Here is a 19,752-nt window from a genome sequence, read left to right as displayed (position 1 = left end):
CTGGTGATGTTTGGACACCAAAGTAGTAGGCTCTAAAGCTTGAAATGTATAGATGCAATTTTAAACCAAACCGTTCTTTTAAATGTGGCACATATACAAACCTTTGGCCAATATTTTCAAATCTAGTTGTTTAAAGTTCGGCACTTAAGTAAAAGTGACACTGACACTTTAACTGCCATTGATTTCAGTGAGATCGATGGGCGCTCATCAGTTTTGAAAGCCAGGCTGCTTGTATTTAGGAGCTAAATTTAGGCATCCAGGTTTGAAAATGCCACCTAAATTCCAGTGCTATAATTGGATCTGCAGTTTTTCGTGGATTCAAGTGTTTTAAACCTTGCTCCTACTTTGAGCCTGACCTAACATAACAAGTGGGGTTCCGCAGGGGTCTGTTTTGGGACCGGCTCTGTTCAATATCTTCATTAACGACTTAGATATTGGCATAGAAAGTACGCTTATTAGGTTTGCAGATGATACCAAACTGGGAGGGATTGCAACTGCTTTGGAGGACAGGGTCATAATTCAAAATCATCTGGACAAATTGGAGAAATGGTCTGAGGTAAACAGGATGAAGTTTAACAAAGACAAATGCAAAGTGCTCCACTTAGGAAGGAAAAATCAGTTTCACACATACAGAATGGGAAGAGACTGTCTAGGAAGGAGTACAGCAGAAAGGGATCTAGGGGTTATAGTGGACCACAAGCTAAATATGAGTCAACAGTGTGATGCTGTTGCAAAAAAAAGCAAATGTGATTCTGGGATGTATTAACAGGTGTGTTGTGAGCAAGACACGAGAAGTCATTTTTCCGCTCTACTCTGCGCTGGTTAGGCCTCAGCTGGAGTATTGTGTCCAGTTCTGGGCACCGCATTTCAAGAAAGATGTGGAGAAATTGGAGAGGGTCCAGAGAAGAGCAACAAGAATGATTAAAGGTCTTGAGAACATGACCTATGAAGGAAGGCTGAAAGAATTGGGTTTGTTTAGTTTGGAAAAGAGAAGACTGAGAGGGGACATGATAACAGTTTTCAGGTATCTAAAAGGGTGTCATAAGGAGGAGGGAGAAAACTTGTTCACCTTAGCCTCTAAGGATAGAACAAGAAGCAATGGGCTTAAACTGCAGCAAGGGAAGTCTAGGTTGGACATTAGGAAAAAGTTCCTAACTGTCAGGATGGTTAAACACTGGAATAAATTGCCTAGGGAGGTTGTGGAATCTCCATCTCTGGAGATATTTAAGAGTAGGTTAGATAAATGTCTATCAGGGATGGTCTAGACAGTATTTGGTCCATGCGGGCAGGGGACTGGATTCGATGACCTCTCGAGGTCCCTTCCAGTCCTAGAATCTATGAATCTAAGTTCTTTTGGGCTTAGAATCATAGAATATCAGGGTTGGAAGGGACCTCAGGAGGTCATCTAGTCCAACCCCCTGCTCAAAGCAGGACCAATCCCCAGGCAGATTTTTGCCCCAGATCCCTAAATGGCCCCCTCAAGGATTGAGCTCACAACCTTGGGCTTAGCAGGCCAATGCTCAAACCACTGAGCTATCCCTCCCCCTAAACTTGGACTGTCCCTTTATTAAGTTTTTATGCTACCTAGCACAACAGGGCGCAGGCCTCTAAGTGCTATTGCAATACAAATAATTATAATAAAGAACTATTTATAATAGTTTCTGGAGGTGTATCTCCCCACATGCAATTAATATTATTAAGAGATATTGTAAGAGTGGGGGTAAGTAAACAGCACCTAAGAAAAAAAACAACCAATAGAAATTTAGCATACTTTGGATAAACCACCCACAGATTTGTTGCTGCTGCTTGATGCTTTGGATTATGGAGCTGGAGAGGGAAAGTACAGTTTTTCCAGTTACAGTATGCCCTGTAGAGATTACGTAGGAGAATAGGCACATAAGTCTTTGTGGTCTCAGTCACACACACACTTTGAATTAGTACACGCCCTAAGGCAGACGTTTTAAACTACAGACCTAATCCTGCAAATTCTTACTAACATGAACCCTTTCTTTCACATCAAGGGATTCCTCATATTACTAAGTGCAATGTGAATAAAGGTTTGTAAGATCAAGGCCTATGCTAATAAATTTGAGTTTTCTATGTGAAGAAGGAATAAAAATGCTGGGCCATGCATACTTCAGTTAACCATATTATATTTTTTCCTCATGAATTAGTACTGCACGAATAAAATACTGATTGTTCTAGTAGATGCAGCCGTGTGTTCCACATAGGTGTGTGCGTGCATGGTGCACTGGAGCCAGAGAAATTTGCCTAGTACTACCCGTAGAGGGACGACACTTGTTCCTAATGGCCATAGCCCCTCCCCTGGCTACATGAGGCAGCACTGCCCAACCCTCCTCCAGTTCGTCTTACTGCCTGTGCCTGGAGTTGGAGCTCTGCGTAGTCTCAACCTCAGAACTGGTTCAGTTTTTTCTCTTGTGTATAGTTAGTAGTACCCTTAGGGTTAGCTAGAGTAGTGTAAGTTTAGTAGTTTGTTTCCCTCTGTGATGCCCTCACCGGGGTTTAAACGTGGTCCTTTGTGTGGGGAGTGATCCCCAACAGCAATCCCCACACGTGGTGCTTGCTTTGTCTCGGCAAGGCCCACGTCAAGGAGAGGTATGCGATGTGCAGATTGTTTAAGAAATGGACTCAAGTGGCTTGAGACCTTCACCTGAAGCGGCTGGCACCTGCTCAAACTGGCCATGTGGCCTGCTTCGGTGCCGAGAACCTCATCGGGTTGGAGATCATCCTTGGGTTCCAAGAGCACAGCCGCTTCAGATTCCAGAGCGGGCGCCTCTCCGAAGAAACGGAGGAGCCGTTTGCCAGATTGGGTGCTGGTGCCCGGGACGGCACGGGTATTTCTAACTCTTCCCCGGTACCTAGTAGGGAGGTTAGAAAACCTCCACGGTTGACTCTAGTTCCAGCCTCCAGGCATACATTGAGTTCTGTATCGATGAGGGAGATGCCAATACTGAGTGTTTCCACATTGGTGGCGTGCCAGGCAGCTACAGACCTCCTCTACCTTTTGGTCCCAACCTCTCCTTTGGACCAGGACTTTGCCAGGGCTGCGTCAACTATAGCCCCTTTGACTGAATGAGCTGGTGAACACTCAGGTCAGTTGGCACTGCACCCCAATGTTTCCCTTCCACAGGTTGCGGATGTAGGGCTGGTACCGGGAACCTACTCGGCACCACTACAGTCAGAACCACAAATGCTTCCGTGGCGGCTTTTGCCACCCTTGATGTCAGTACCATCAGACACTCCCGTACTGCTGTTCACTTCAGGACCGAGACAGATTCTGGCACTGACATGCTCAGTACCGACGGTACCACTTCCCTCGGCAGTGCCGCTTCCTGCCTTGTTCTGGGCGATGGATAACTCAGACCGCCTGCTCGCTCCTTCTGGTCTCGCTCCACCCTTATCTTCGGGATCCCGAGGCTCCGCTGCATCTCAGTCGGGGTTGTCATTATCCTGTTCTCCATCATCCGACCAACACTGAGGGCTGCTGATGGACTGTTACAGATACCGGATTGGCGTGTGTCTCATGGTTGGGACAGAGGTCCCTAGCCCAGCACCTTCTAGCCACCAATGCCTTATCCATGACAGCGCCTCCATGGAGTCTGTGGAATGCTCCTAAGTTGTGACGGTCCCGCTCTTCATCTCGCTCAAAGGTGAGATAACTGGCCAGGTCTGCGGTGGTACCGTCTATCTGTTACAGGCCCAGGCACAAGCGGTCATTCTCCCTGCGGAGCCTCCATAGTCAGCCCGTCCAGATCCATCATCCCTGGACCAAGATTCAGCTTTGGCTCAGTTAAAAGCCTCGTCTTCATCTCCGGACAATGCTGTGCAGCCTGGCTCATTCTCCCCTTCGGTACCGGAGGATTTTAAGGCATACCAAGACCTTTTGCGGCATGTAGCTTCTTCCCTTGGGAATACCCACAAATTGGTGGATATTTTACAGCTATCTTCCCCTGGGAGAGTCATCCTCCCTATCAACAATGCGCTCCTTGAACCGGTCGAAGCCTCTGGAGCACACTTCCCTCACACTGTGCGGCTAAGCACATGGAGAAGCGCTATTTTGTTCCCATGCAGGGATTTGCGGGGTTTTACTCCCATCTGATCCCGAATCCCCTAGTCGTAACTGTGAATGATAGAGTCCAGCAGAAATGTTTAAGTCCAGCCCAAGGATAGGGACCTCATGGTCAGCAAGTTTTACACCTCCTCTGATGTGAACTGCTAACAGTTGTACAGATGTGAACTTCTAACCAACAAGTCTTGCTATCCAAGTACGATATTGTTAATTGGACAGCTATGTCAAAGTTCGCAGACCAGCTGCCCGAGGCCTCGTGGGAGGAATTTTCGGCATTTGTCCCTGAAGGCTGCTTGTTAGCTAAGACGTCCTTGCAGTCTGTGCTTGATATCGACACCTCGATCAGTGTGGTGGCCTCTGTGTTCACTAAGGGGAGAGCATCCTTGCTCCAGAATTTGGATAGTGTACCAATGTCCAGCAAGCCATTGATTATTTGCTCTTCAACCCTGCACTCCTTCAAGGGCTCAAGGGCTACCCTGCGGTCGGTGGGGGCGTACATGCCAGCAGCGCAGAAGCACCACTATAGCATCCAGCAGCAGCACCATTGTCTGTAGTGCACGTTTGGCCAGCCTTTCCTTCCTCCGAGGCAATGGGGCTGCCCCAGAAAGACTGATCGATCCTACAGGAGAAAGCAGGCGGGCTTGGGGTTCAGCCAATTCATGCACCCTCCCCCAGCGCCTTTCAAGTACCCATTTTGACTCCTTGGTCCACAGCACTGTTCCAGTCGTTGCTCCTCTCTCCTCATCCCCCTGCTTTGGGAACAGGCTGGCCTGCTTTCACAATGCTTGGGTCTCAGTCACTACAGACAGCTGGATCCTAAGCATGGTCAGATCATGTTATGCCATCCGGTTCCTCTCTCCCCCCCACCCCCATCCCTCTTCAGGGACCCCTCTCATGAGATACTGCTTTGGGAGTGGAGGAGGCGGTTCCGCCAGAACACCGGTCATAACTTCTATTCCTGGTACCCAAATCCAAGTGAGGTAAGATTCATCCTCGACCTTCACAGCCTCAATAAATATATCAGGTACATGAAGTTCCAAATCCTCACTCTTGACTATCCTCCCCATGTTGTCTCAGAATGACTGGTTTGCTGCTCTGGACCTTCAGCAGCATCTCCATACCTTAGATGTCAGGCAACGTCAGACCTTTTATCTGGACAGGACTAAACCGTTTCATGCTTTGCGTCGTTTGTTCGTGTCATATGCACACTGCACGCAGGGTCAAACGGTCTCTTTGCAGATGATCTCCAAATGGAGAACATCCTGCATCAAGATGGCATATGAAATAGCTTCAGCTGCACCCCCTCAGCAGGGCCTGACCTCATTCTACGAGGGTGCAAGCCACATCCATAGTGACATTTCCATATTGGATATCTGCAGGGCTGCTATATGGTCGCCAATACATATGTTCCTGAACCATTATGCCATAACTCCATCTTCCATGGCAGATGCAAGCTTCGGTAGAACGGTCCTGCAGTCCTTGTTTATGTAGACTCCAAGCCCTGCCTCTTGGGGGGTACTGCTTGTGAGTCACCTAAGTGGAAGACACAGCTGCATCTACTCAGGTACAGTGGGAAGGAACTGAAGGAGGGACAGGGCGGTGTTGCAATATGTAGCTGGGGGGAGGAAGAGGGTATTGCCAGGAGGTCCGAGTGCCATCCCTCCATGGGTACAGCTAGGCAAATTTCTCTGGCTCTGATGTGCTGGGCATGCACACACACTTAAGTGGAATACTTGTTAGCATCACATCTCAAAGAGCCACTGTTACAGCAAGTAGTCATTTCATCTAATCTTTGCCTATTGGTGCTGAACTTCAAATGTTGACAGAAGCAACTAAAACATATACATATATTTTACTTTTTGTGCTCTAAGTTATTGCATTTAAGAATCTTTCTGAGGTTAAACTTTTCCACATCCTGGCTCTCATCACTACTAAAATCTGTTAGGAGTCTCTCATTTGTAATACACATAATACCTTGTTATCGTCAGCTAATTAGTGCCCACTATTGTATTAAAGATGTGTTCCCATCACACCCTAAGGTAACTGTTTTTGGTAACATGCTATAATGAATTTTGCCACTGCACATCTGTTTTTGATTTACTCAATTTTCATTCAAAGCTGACATTTTATATTTCAATTTCTCATTTTATCTCAGGATCAAGCAGTAGTTAGCAAATATTAGCCAACTAAGCTTTACACAACTTTATTGAGAGGTGGGAAAGTGTTATAGTAATTTTTACACATGGGGAAACTGAGGCACAGAACCTTGGGCATATCAGTTAACATCTATATTAGGCATAGATAGTACCCAAGGGCAGAAAAAACACCCCAATGTCTGCCCTAACATTGGATCAGATTGTTAATAAATAGAATTAGATATTGTCAAAAGTTATTTTTTCACAGTACAGACCATTTTCTCTCTCTCCCTCCCTCTCTCTCTCTCTCTCTCACACACACACACACACACACACACACACAGTTTTCAATATCAATTATTTACCCTTTGCCCCTACCCTTATTATTCACATATTCCACCTATTCTGAGAAGGTACAACAGAAGAGTGCTGCAGTAATGTCTCATAAGACTTCATTATTTTGACACATTACAGAACATTTACTAGGAAATTAGTGCTCACATATCACAGAGATGCGTGCTCTAGAAAACCCTAATTTAGACAGACACCAAAATAAATCACATTTGTCAAATCAAGTAGCAAGCATATAGTTTGTGGTGCAATATCCTTGTTTATTTTTTGTGTTTGTTCACTTATATGCTAATTTGTAAAATTCAGTAATTTCCAACGAGTCTATCCCAGTCATTAGCATAAATTACATCATGTAATATAAATGCATAAAGGTGTGTATTTTTTTTTAAAAGTACAAGCAGGGTTAGATTAAGACATAGGCACACAGGTGTATGCCAGGGGCCCCAGCTCCCGCAGTCATACGAGTACATCAGAATCCATGCTTAAAAAGCAGCACCCCAAAAAAGAAAAAAAAAACAAACAGCAAGTTTCTAGCCTTTATGGTTGTGAAGGGAACTTAAAAATGTGACCCAAGTGTAACCAATGGAGTGATGACTGCCTTTACAGGTAGAGTGAAACAATAGCTCTAGAGGTGTGATCTGCAATGGTTATCTCAATGGGATGTTAACTCTACTGCTGCCCAAATAGAAAAGGCTGCGTGCAGCAGGAGGAAGAGAGAGCGGTGTGCCAGTTCCCCACCTAAGCAGATGCACCCTAACTGTGGGACTACATAATTGAGGGCCCCTTGCAGCCACTTCTGCCTCTCCAAGAGGAAAGGGGCACCTGCTCATTCTCCTAGGGGGAAAAGGTCCCCCATGCTGCTGCCCAATTCTGTCAGAGGGGATATTCCTGCTGCTGCTCCTGTCAGTCTTGGGAGGTTGGCCCTGCTCCCAGGAGGACAGAGGGTCCCTTACCATCACCCCTGCTTTCAACAGTGGAAAGGAGGTTCCCCCTGCTATTGCCTGGGGGTGATGCCATGAGAGGACCTATGCCACTGCGTGCCTTGGTCCCCAGTTAGCCTTAATCCAGCCCTAGGTACAATTTGTGGCGAAGTTTACAATGCTCTTTGATTTCTCTTGCATCCTTTCCCCATCCCTGTCTATTCTGGCTCCCATCCTAGATGTCAATGGGTAAAATTAAGCGTGTGTGCAAGTCTTTGCAGGATCTGGGCCTTAGGATGTAAACTTTTTAGAGCAGGGACCTTCTCTGAGTACTTGGCTACAAAGGGCATAGTGCATGGGGTTCCCAAACTGTGGACCGCAGCACAGTCCGAGGTGGACAGTTGCCGGGGGCGGAGTTTGGGGGGGGGGGCATGAGCGGGGACACCAAGTGCACTCTGCATCCAGATCAGTTTCCCCATATGGGCTGGGTAAGGGGAGGGCAGGAGAGCAGCTTCTGATGCCTCACAGCACAGCCCACATGGGGAAACTGACCTGGATGCCCAGAGTGCTTGGCATCACTGCTCAACCCCCCCTCCTCCCCCCAGGGACTGAGTGCATGGCTGGGTCCCGCAGCAGCAGCGCTCCCTTGGAGACAGCCCCTCCCCGCACTGTGAGCTAACCCCCTCCTGGCACGCAGCCCCTAGCTATTCCCTGAGCTACCCCCCGCCTGCACCCAGCCCCTAGCTACCCCCCCGAGCTATCCCCCTACCCGCACCCAGCCCTTAGCTATCCCCCTGAGCTACCCCCCGCCTGCACCCAGCCCCTAGCTACTCCTCTGCTGGCTCCCCCCACCCTCCGCTGCCTGCACATAGCCCCTAGCTATCCCCTGCCTGCACCCTGAGCTGGCTGAAAGGGTGAAAATTGAAGATGAGATCAGGTTGAGCCTCACTAATATATGTCCCCATCTAGAAAAACTGTGCGAGAAGAAGCAGGCACATTTATCCCATTAAGACGACCCCAAATCTGTAAGTTATTTTTATATTTTTATTTACAATATTTAATTCTGTTCTAATTAGTAGAGAATAGGGTTAGGTCTTTACTTACACAGCACAAAAATTCAGATTTTACACTAAAAAAACTGAAAAACAATATAGTGTTCAAAATTCAATCGCTATTTTGTTTTAAAATCAAACATGTGTTTAACAATTTTGTTAACATTATGCTGCTTATTGTTCAGTTTAATACAAAACTGTGTTTTCGCTGTTTGACTACCACATTTTGTTCTCAACATAATTTTTTTTTTAAAGTGTAGTTTTACTAAAATTGTTTGGTTTCAAAGATCTTGAAGCATTTCTTAGAGTGCCTACTGCTAGGGATTTCTGTCATTACAACTGTTTACATGAAAATGAAAAGGAAACGTACATTCTTTATTTACAGAGTTATAGTTTATATGTATGTAATAATGAAAATTAAATAATTTTCCTCAAGAAATGTCAATAGTGGGCCACAGGGCCTATTTCAGCTCCACAGGTGGGCCTTAGAGAAAACTGGCCAAGTGTACTGTTGGCTCTATAGAAATAGCAGCCAACGGTACTGTCTGGGAAAAATCCTGTCACTGAGAAGTCTGAGACAAGAAGTGGTATCTGTACAAATTGAATTATCAGCTTTTTCTGCCTGCTGGACAAAGAACAGTGGAAGATGGGGGTAGGTTGAGTGACATCAGGCACAGCAGCCTCTAGTCAGAGAGCAGGAGTTGGCTGAATGAGCAAGGTACAAAAGAGAGCTTTTGGGGCAGGGGGAGAAAAGCCAGAGCAGGGCAAAAGATCTGAGCCAGCAGTCAGAGGGGAGGGAAGAGGCTAGGGTTGCCAATTTTGGTTAGATGTATTCCTGGAGATTTCATTACATCACAATTTTTTAATTAAAGATTAATCTTTAATTCCTGGAGACTCCAGGCCAATCCTGGAGGGTTGGCAACCCTAGAAAAAATCCCGTTGAGGTCAGTCACACAAGTACATTTCTGTGGTGACTGGAGAGGTTTGGGCCTGGACTTTTCTTCAGCTACAGTCAGGTGCTGAAGAGCCAGTTGTCTTTACCAGAGAGGCTAGCAAGAGTTTAACTTTTCTTGCAAGTTTACTGGCAGCTGCTGCAGGACAGTTTGGTTTGATTTTTTAAGAGGGAGAACGAAGTCTGTAAGCTAGCTGCAGCAGATAGTTCAAATGCTTTTGACTTTTGCCACAAGACAAGTGATAACTGAATTTGCCAACCAAGCCAAAGTAGGCTTTGTAGCAAAATACGCTACAATTCCAGTACTTTCTTGTGTTGCAAAACATACTCTGATTTGAAGAAAGTGGCCTGTAATATGTTGTTACAGCCTGCAATTGCAAATTTAGTGCTGCTGCCAAAACCAAGCAATTCGTTGTTAATTTGTTAACATGTAAGTCAAGGACTGATTTGCAATTTTTAAAATGTTTGCATAAGAAGTATAGACACACAGAAGTGGTTGCTTTTTAAAACTTGAAGTGTCTGGAGCAGTGGTTCTCAACCTATTTACTATTGTGGGATGCATATGAGGCCCAGAATGTGTTATGTGGGCCGCATCCAATACTACCTGTATGGCCCTGAGGATGTCACATGGGCCGCAGCTCTGTGCTGATTGGGCCACAAGTGGCCCATGGGCCGCAGGTTGAGAACCACTGGTCTGGAGCATAAACCATCTAGGTTTTTCTCTGGGAGAGAGGGAAGGTGGAGGTACAAACTGATAAGCTGCTAAACCACTTTACATAGGAATGGGGAGGAGAAGAAGAATGCTCTACATCAGTGGCTACCTCTAAAGTTGCATTTAAATATAATTAAATCCACAAAAAGTGACAGCGCATATTTAACAAGGCTTTGAAACCACCTGGCCACAGGCCCTTTAGGATGCATTGCCAGGACCTGATGCAAATACAAGTGAAAGTGACACGAAGACACTTGAAGTTTGTTTAATCAGTAATTTGTATCTGTTAGTAAAATAATAAAAAAAAATCCATGCATGACCTATGGTAATTTCTACCAAAACATTAATGTATCTACTATTCAAAGTGAGTTATAAGATCTGATAATCTTTGTCTCTCATTTTCTGGAAAATTTCCATGGTCTTTATACAGTCTCCTCAGAAATGAAGATCGTTGTCCATGATTACAATTCTACTAGCCCGGCAAGCCAATACTGACAGACAGGTCCCTTGCTCTAGCACACTGTCATGGCCTACAAAAGCAAGTGTGAGAACTGAGCACTTCAAAAATCTGTGGGAGGGCATGGCAAACAATAATTCACTATTCAATAAATTCTGGACTCTTTGGATTGAGAAGTTTCTCTCAGAGGATGTAGGGCTTACCTACGAAGCTGCTGACTAAACACACAGGAATCACACTTCATGGAAAATCTGAGGAGATCAGATTCCTCCATTTTAATTACCAAACAAATTCAAACAAACAGGCCCGTGGAAAATAAACCTTACTGAAAATTACAATCCAGACCATTTAACTGGAAACAGTAGGTCTACATGAAACTGCAACAATTACATGACTACAGAGTAGAAGTCTCAGATATGCCACAGAAAGGACAAAGGAACACAAAGATTGGAAAGTTCATTTGAGGAGAAAAACTAACACAAGCCCAAGAAACTACACTACCAATATATCTGAGAAATGGATCCTTACTACTTTGCTCCACTCCTATTGTTCAAGCCACCCTACAGCTGTAAGTCTGACTACCCCCCCAAAAGCTAGTCCAAACATATACATTTTGAATAAGGAGCTCACAAATATAAAACCTTGCCCAACCTCAACAAAAATACTTTATAAATGTTGGAACTAATAGAACCAAAAATCACTTCTCCACCTTCAATGTACTATAATTGGACCCTTGTAGTCTACACTTGTCTCAAAACTAGAGCTGGCCAAAAGTTTTCCAACCAGAGTTTGTGTCGGAAAAATCCTGTTTCAACAGAATGACAATGTTCCCTGGGAATGCATGGAGTCCATCAAAACTTTAGACTGAGACCAGGCAGGAAGCTGACTGATGGATGGGCTGACAGGAAACAAGCCCAGCTCCCCAGCAAGTAGGCCTAGTAGACACATCCTGGCTGGCAGGCCCTGAAACAAATTGTTCTGTTTCACCAGAAATTCTGGGATGTTGATATTCCATTCTGATGCAGAATAAAATGAATCAGTAACAATCCAGAATTTCCCCCTAAATGGAAATTCGCTTTTCTGGGCAGCTCTACTCCAAAAAAGTAGTCTGGGATAATACTGCCAGGCCCAGCGTCGAGATAGTGGTTAAATGCATGAGTGTTTTGAGTTGTGGGGGTATATTGTGATTTCAGATGTAGGCTAGATGATTTCACATGTAATGAGGGAGTTTGGCATGGAGGAGGATAGGATGGAAAGTCTGAGACCTTAACTCTTTATTTTCTAAATGTTAAGATCTTGAACATGAGAATGGCTACACGGGGTCAGACCAATGTTCCATCTAACCCAGTATCCGGTCTTCCAACAGTGGCCAGTGCTAGATGCTTCAAAGGCAATTATCGAATGATTCATCCCCTGTTGTCCAGTCCCAGCATCTGGCAGTCAGAGGCTTAGGGGCATCCAGAGCATGGGGTTGCATTCCTGACCATTTTGGTTAATTCTTTTTTGAACCCAGTTATACTTTTGGCTTTCACAACGTTCCCTGGCAATGGGTTCCACAGGTTGAATGTGCGTTGTGTGAAGAAGTACTTCCTTTTGTTTCTTTTAAACCTGTTGCCTGTTCATTTCATCAGGTGACCTCTGGTTCTTGTGTTATGTGAAGGGGGTGGGCATTCACCCACGAAAGCTTATGCTCCAATACATCTGTTAGTCTTTAAGGTGCCACAGGACTCTTTGTTACTTCCTTGTTCAGTTGCTCCACAGCATTCATCATTTTATAGACCTCTATCATATTCCCCCTTAGTCGTCTCTTTTCCAAACTGAACAGGCCCAGTCTTTTTGATCTCTCCTTATATGGAAGCTGTTCCATACCCCTCATAATTTCTGTTGTCCTTTGTTGATGCTGTGATTGTTTAAATGTCAATGACTCAGCAACATGCAGCATACGGATATAGGTTAAAGGGTGGTAGGAAGAGGAGGTGCCCCACTTGGACAAAACACTGGGCTACCCACTGCAACAGAGGAATCAACCCCCTCTTCCCTTTCAGCCAAAGGAAGCTGAGGAAGCCATCACCCCCAGAAAAAGGCAATATCCCCACACCATCCTAGGAGACCCCATTCACTACAGCAGGGTCACTTAATGGGAAAGGGCCCCAGCAAAACTCACCAGCCAGTTGCGGTGGGGGTACCCACATAATGGCCCTCTTGCTTTCAGGACACTCCTCTTCTTCACTTCTCACTCCTAGATCAGAGGATGTTTCACTCCCCTCTTCTTGGGCCTCTCCACCAGTTGTCACAGGCAGCCGTGGGAGCAGCATGGTCAAAGCAGGCCCTGAAAGGGGTGCGACCTCCAACAGGAGGCTCAACATCTTCCCTGTGGTCAGCCGCAAAGCCTGAAATGCCACTGCCCTAAGAGCCTCCAGCCAGGCCTCTCTGGGCCCATCTGAGACCAGAACAGGGTAACCAGATGGCCCAGCCATTCCCACTGCCATTCCCACTGCTCCAGGCACCACCTGGGCCCTTGTTGCAGCTGCTGCTGCCGCCGTTGCTGCCAATGCGGCCAATGCTCCAGGAGCTGCCGGTGCCCCGGCGGCTACGGCCACTGCCATGACTGGCACTACAGCCAGGCTGTGACCATGACTCCGACTCCATTTTCGTCTTTGTCCACCAGCCTGTGGTCTAACCATGCTCCTCCTCACAGCCCTCCTGTAACTGGGCATTGCCTTTGCCCAGGAAGACCCTTTTAATCCTGCCTCCTTTGATAGAAAGATGGAATTGGCCAATAGGAGCCCTCACAGGCTTCAAAATGACTTAACCAATAGGGTCCTTCACAAGTTTCAGAAGGCTAAACAGGAGATGGGGAAGAGAAATACCTGTCTAAGCCCAGCCTATCTCTGACCCCTCCCCTACCAGAGTGTCTCTCCCCTGCTAGTCTGGTGTGGGGCTGCATTATTCTTCCATGCCTGGGGTACTATAGTTCTCTGTCTAGTTGGGTACTTACATAGCCCTCACCTCTGTAATACCTGAGTGCCTGTATAAATATCAATTACCATTTATAGAAATAATAATACCTAGCCCTTTTACCACTTTACAAGGGGTGGTGATGTCAGTTTTATTAACCCCCATTTTGTGGATGGGGAAACTGGGGCCCAGGGAGGGGTAATGACTTATCCAAGGTCATCAAGCAAACCAGCAGGAGAGCCAGGAATAGAACCTAGAGCATGGGAGTTCCATTCAAGTGCCCTATCCACTAACCACACTGACTCCCCACATAGTCACCAGTATTTTCAAATAAACTCTTAGCATATGCATCGATTCCAGGCCAAAAGAAACTGATGCAAGAGGGAAACTAGTGTGCTTTTGTAATAGCATAATAGCCAGTTCCCTCTTTCATGAAAATTTCATGGATTGTAATACCTTGAAGAACACGCAATTTTTCTTCTTTAGGCAGTTTTTTTTTTTAAATGGTGCTAAAATGTATGGGAAATGGAAAGAAATATTCACTTAATGTCATATTGAAACAAGTTAGGAAATAAACCTTCTGGCTCATTCAAAAAAAAAAAGAGGAACATGGCAGTTTTAAGACATGGCATTGCTCAATCTTAAAACTGCAAACTTTTCATTTAGGTTAAGACCAGAGCTGTGATTCTGCTTCTATCTGTGTAATACTGCACTGTGGTTCAGTTTGCACAAGCTTAATATAACAAACCCTTCACTATAGTCATCTTTATTAGGCTGTTTCCAGAAAGAAATACAAACCAGCACTCTCACCAATTTATATAGTGACCTTCACAACAATGTCACAGGGGCTGTGCAGAGAAACATATCAGCACCACTTAGGAACAGCTGAATGTACAGTACTGTTTTTTTAACCTTGCCTTACATCACAAGACAGATTAGGCACCCGGAGTGACAGTAGGTAGAAAACTCTATAGCTAAAACCCAGAGTTATAAATGTGCAGAGACTATTATTGCAGTAACCTGCTGATTCTGATGCTAATGGTTAACTTTAAATCTGATTGAAACAACTTATTTAAGATCGCTCTCTTTTTCTTAGACTGCACATTCTCCCTCCCCAGTGGTTCGGTAAAATGTTAATATTTCTACAGTTGCCACCTACATTGCAACACTGCCATTTTTGTCTAAGCCCTACAAGTCTCTGCAGGTGCAGTGCAAATTGATTGTGCTTGAGTGTTTCTGTGGAGGCTATGATTTGGCTCAAGTAAGGTTCAATACTAGGCCTAGTCTTCCAAAATCTCAAGGCCCTCATATACCAGTTCTCTTACTCTCCATACTGCAGGATTAAAAAGGTAGAGTAATGGGTGGAGAAAGAGCTTGATCCTTCACAGCACAGGTGCAGAGCATTGTGTGTGCATATGAGCACAGACACCAACTAATGAGCAAGAAAGGGGTGCAGGGGAAGCTAATGCTGCATTAATCAGAAATCAGCTGCAGTTACTCCTGCCTAGTAATAGAATTAAAACCAAAGAGGGGAACACATTGCTAAAAACCCCTGGGAACACATTGCTAAAAACCCCAATCATGCCAATAAGCCAGTTAGCGATGTGCTCCCATTTTACTCTAACTTCTGTATTGTGCAAGAGTAGCTTTTTAGAGTGAACTAAAAAAAAAAAGGAAAGCAAAAGACCACACCCTCCAAGGTATCAGCATTTCACAACAGGTGGCCCAGTGCTGATATCAAGTGAGGCATGACTGGCTTGTCAACACTCCTTCCAAATCAGTAACCCAGGCACCAAAATAAAGCCTTACAACCCAGTGTTGAGGCTAGGTCAATCAGGGGTCAGTGTCACTGGGCCTCCCTGGTTTGTACAGGTAACTTAGATTCATCCATTTGGTATGTGATCGATGAAGAGCTAATGCTAAATGTGTGGGGATAAAGCTACAAATTAAAGATGCACTACATATGGGGGGCGGGGGTGTCCCTAAGGAAGATACTGAATGAAGCTGAGCTAACCACACAGGTAATTCCAGTGCTTAACTATCCATATAGTTAGAAAGTTTTTTCTAATTTCTAACCTAAATTTTCCTTGCTGCAGATTTAAGCTGATTACTTCTCAAGCTACTTGCAGTGGACATGGACAACAATTGATCACAGTCCTCTTTATAATAGCCCTTAACATATTTGAAGACCGTTATCAGATTCCCCACCCCACTCAGTCTTCTTTGCGCAAGATTAAATGTACCCAGTTTTTTTAACCTTTCTTCATAGGTGCGTTTTTATCAACCTTTTATCATTTTTGGAGACTTTCCACAGGAGAGCAACAAATTTGTCCACATCTTTTTTAAAGTGTGGCGCGCAAAACTGGATACAGTACTCCAGCTGAGGCCTCACCAGTGTCGAATAGAGCCAAACTTTCCGTGTCTTACATACCAGAGACGCCAACTTCCCCAGTTCCCAGGGGGTGCTTGACTCCCACTCTGCCCCATGTCCCGCCCCCACTCCACCCCTTCTCCCAAGCCCCCATCCTACCTCTTCCTGCCCCCTGCTCTGCCCCATTTTGCACCCTTCCCCCACCTCTTCCTACTCCCGCTCCTCCCTCTCCCCCACAGCGCCTCCTGATCGCGGATGAACAGCTGATCCTGGTGGATGGAAGGCACTGGGAGGGAGGGGGAGGAGCTGATCAGTGGGGTCCACCGGTGAGCTGGAAGTGCTGGGGTGGAGAGGAAGGAGCTGATCGGCGGTGCTGCCAGTGGGTGCTCAGCACCCATTTTTTTTCCATGGGTGCTTCAGCCATGGAGCACCCACAGAGTTGGCATGAAGAGACATCTGATCTGATCTTGGAATCTGATGAGGAGTCCACTTCCTCAAACCCATGGTGGAGCAGATCCCATCAGTACCAGGGAGACCATCTCTGAGTCTGGAGATGGCAAGCTGCACTAGTACCAAATGGTGCTCTGGGACTGATGCTGGGACCATGGGAGCATGAATTTCCAATCCCGGTACCAGGCAAGATTCATGAACAGTAGGGGAAGCTGGCACCAACAGGGTAAGCAACTCTATGGCTGCCTCAAAAGCCTTGGATGTAGATGGCACTGAAGGATGTAGAAGGCTCCTGAGACTACAGTACCAAAAGGTTCACCAGTCCTTGAGGGACCAGTATCAATGGACTCTTCTTGGGCTCTGGTGTCAGCAGTCTCTCTTGGTTTACGGACTGTGTCTGGGGCTTCCTCTTCTTTGAGAGCACCTCCAAGTTCTTGCCTCCGCTCAGTGGCTTCACCATAGACTTCGAAGGCTCTGGTACTGAGTCCTTTGGAGACCTACATTGTCTCTTCCTAGGTACCGGCGATGAGGATCTGCCTCTGGACTCAGTCAGAACAGGGGTAGCACTCCTAACTAACTTGGATATGCTTGGTACCTGTTCCATTGGTGGGCAAAGCACAGACTCCATAGGCAAGTACTTGAGTCTGGCAGTCCTGTCCTTTTTCAATTGGAGTTTGAACCCTCTACAAATGTGACATCTGTCACTCATGTGCACCTGTACCAGACACTTAAGGCAGCTGGGATATGGATTGCTCACCGGCATAGACTTGTTACATGAGCAACAGCCCTTGAAGCCAGAAGAATGAGTCATTAATCCAGTACTGAGCCCAGTACCCAACTAGGAACCCCACTCTACAAATTTACTATCCTAAATTTATCCTTTTATCTAAATATGTACAAACACACTACACTAGACTAAAAACTCACTCTAGGGGTATTACATACACTAAAAGAGGAAAGACTTGCAGATACAAAAATAGGAGCTCCACCAGCCATCACTGGTGGTAGGAAGGAACTGAGAGAGGTTGGGAGCAATGCAGCCCTTTATATCTGTGTGCAGTGGCGTAAGGTATCAGCGGACCCTCACGCTGCCCAGACAGGTACTACTGAAGAAAAATCTCCCACAACCATGCACAAGGCAGGCATACACCTACAGTGGAATAGACATGTGCAATCACTTGAAGAAGAATAAAAAATTCCAGTGGGAGAGAATGGATGGGTCTGTAAAATGAGATTAAGTCGTGTCAGTTTTATATATTTGGAAAAATTTTCAGTTTAAGATTTCCTCCTGCCAAGGTGCTGTCCTACCAAATGGCTGACAGGGACACACACTCTCTGCCATTACCCACACCTGAAGATGTGAAGAAACACAAAGGAGAATCATTTACAAATAAGAGTTCCCTATGAAGTTGCACCATCTTCAGTTATGCATTCCTGGGTTACTACACTTGGCTTCTGGGTTGCGTAGCATAGAGCTTGAAATTGAGAGCTTGATTATCACTGATAATGGTGATTGGGAATTTCAGGAATGAGTTGTAGCTGATCTAGGGAAGGAAAAAAAAATTTTTTTTCTGTAGAGGAACTCCAGACCTCTGCCAGCAGGGAGTATTACATCACTCAGAGGTGTTGTAAGAACATGCCAAGCAGTGTGGGAGAAATGCAAGCAGCACTAGCAACCTGAGCTGGTGTTGGGAACTAGAGAGAGGATTGCATGGGCAGATTTGTGTGTGTATGTGATGTAGCCGGAGGAGGGCCTTCATGGAAGGATGCAAGGAGAGAGGCAGAGTGAGAATGAGTGCAGGACACAGCTAAGGTGATAAGGAGGCAGACATAACAGGGTCAAGTGGAGAATAGAGAAACAGGAATAAAGGAAAGAGAAAAAGAGAACTAGAAAAAAAGTGACGAGTACTCAAAAAAGAGAAAACTGGGAAAAGAAGAGAAAGGGCAGAGACAGAAGCAATAAATAAGATAGAGCAGTTCCATCCTACCAGAAACAGGCTCTCTGTCATTCGTAGGCAGGGGTTGTTGCACCAACACAAGCTAACTGACGCATTAGGAAGTGACCAGGTAGAATCAAATTACCAGAGTTGAAGTAAATATTGGAAACAGTTCACATACCAAGACAAAAGTGGAAGAAGAAATTGTCTTCTGACATTATGATGCTGCCAAGGTTATATTCATTTCCAGGGCAGGATCCCCACATCATCCCTCCTCACTAGATTTGAGAGATTGCACTTTATACGTTTCTTCTGTTCTGAGATATATCACTGGTTGTTATTACTATTATGATAGTGTCTAAAGGCCTTAAGTGAGATCAGGCACCACTGCCCTAAGCACTCGGAAAAGACAGTCCCTACCTTCAAGAGCTAGTCTAAATAAAGAGGACAGACAAAGGAAGTATTACTATCCCCATTTTTACAGATGAGGAACTGAGGCACAGAGAGAGTGAGGAGCTCAGCACATTTATTGCTGACCTCTTTTGAAAATATGGCCATAAGTGTCACCATGGGAGTCACTGGATACCAAGCACTTTTGAAAATCTAGCTCCAGATGTGGATACTGAGCACTTGAGAATATGGCCCTGAGCTTTGCATGGCTTTTAAATTCCTGCGAATCTGCTGCGGTATTTTCAGTTTCCTGCACCTGAGAGTCACAGATACTTTGCCACAGAATTTCGGCCCTGCTTCCAGCAGAGCGTACTGGGCCTTGACTGTTGTTTGCTGCCCTCTCAGCCAGAAATGCTTAACTATACAGTTTGGAAAAAAATGAGGCACTTGCGTTGTTAAATAGGTAGGGAATGAAGGGAAAAGAAAAGATATCTTCTACTTCACTGCCCAAAAATAGGTTTTCTGTAACTAGGCTTCAAGGACAAAAACAATTCAATATATCACAAATGAGCAGATGAAAGCAAACGTACTATTCACCTGACATCCCACTCCCTTCACAGATCTGAGTGCATTTATCATCTATCACAAATTCTCCTCCGATGACATCTGATTTTTTTTTTTAATTTTATCATTACTTTACACGCTTTTCAGAACTGCTTTATTTGAATCATTTCCTGGATGCCCAACCTTCATTACCAGGCATGATTTCAACACTTAGGCTGCTGATCCACCTCACTATTCCTCACACTCATGTTACCTGTCCTTGCAATCCACTTACATGTTAGCACCCTCCTTGCTCTTCTTTCTATTTTACCTAATTCTTTTCTCACAGCCCGAAGGCCTTACACATTTAATATTCCTCATCCTACTTTAGGGTCTGATTCTGTCACCATTTCTCATGTTGAGTAGTACCTACT

The 19,752-nt window shown here is 45.4% G+C and overlaps 1 protein-coding gene across 1 annotated transcript in view; it reads right to left on the bottom strand.

The window, feature by feature from the left end:
• NSMCE2 (NSE2 (MMS21) homolog, SMC5-SMC6 complex SUMO ligase) overlaps positions 1-19,752 on the bottom strand; it is a 167,205-nt gene that overhangs the window by 9,137 nt on the left and 138,316 nt on the right. The gene's annotated exons all lie outside the window — the stretch shown is intronic.

The sequence above is a fragment of the Chrysemys picta genome, chromosome 2 (assembly GCF_011386835.1).
Source record: "Chrysemys picta bellii isolate R12L10 chromosome 2, ASM1138683v2, whole genome shotgun sequence".
Lineage (NCBI taxonomy): Eukaryota > Metazoa > Chordata > Testudines > Emydidae > Chrysemys > Chrysemys picta.
This window is presented reverse-complemented; position numbering and strand designations above follow the sequence as displayed.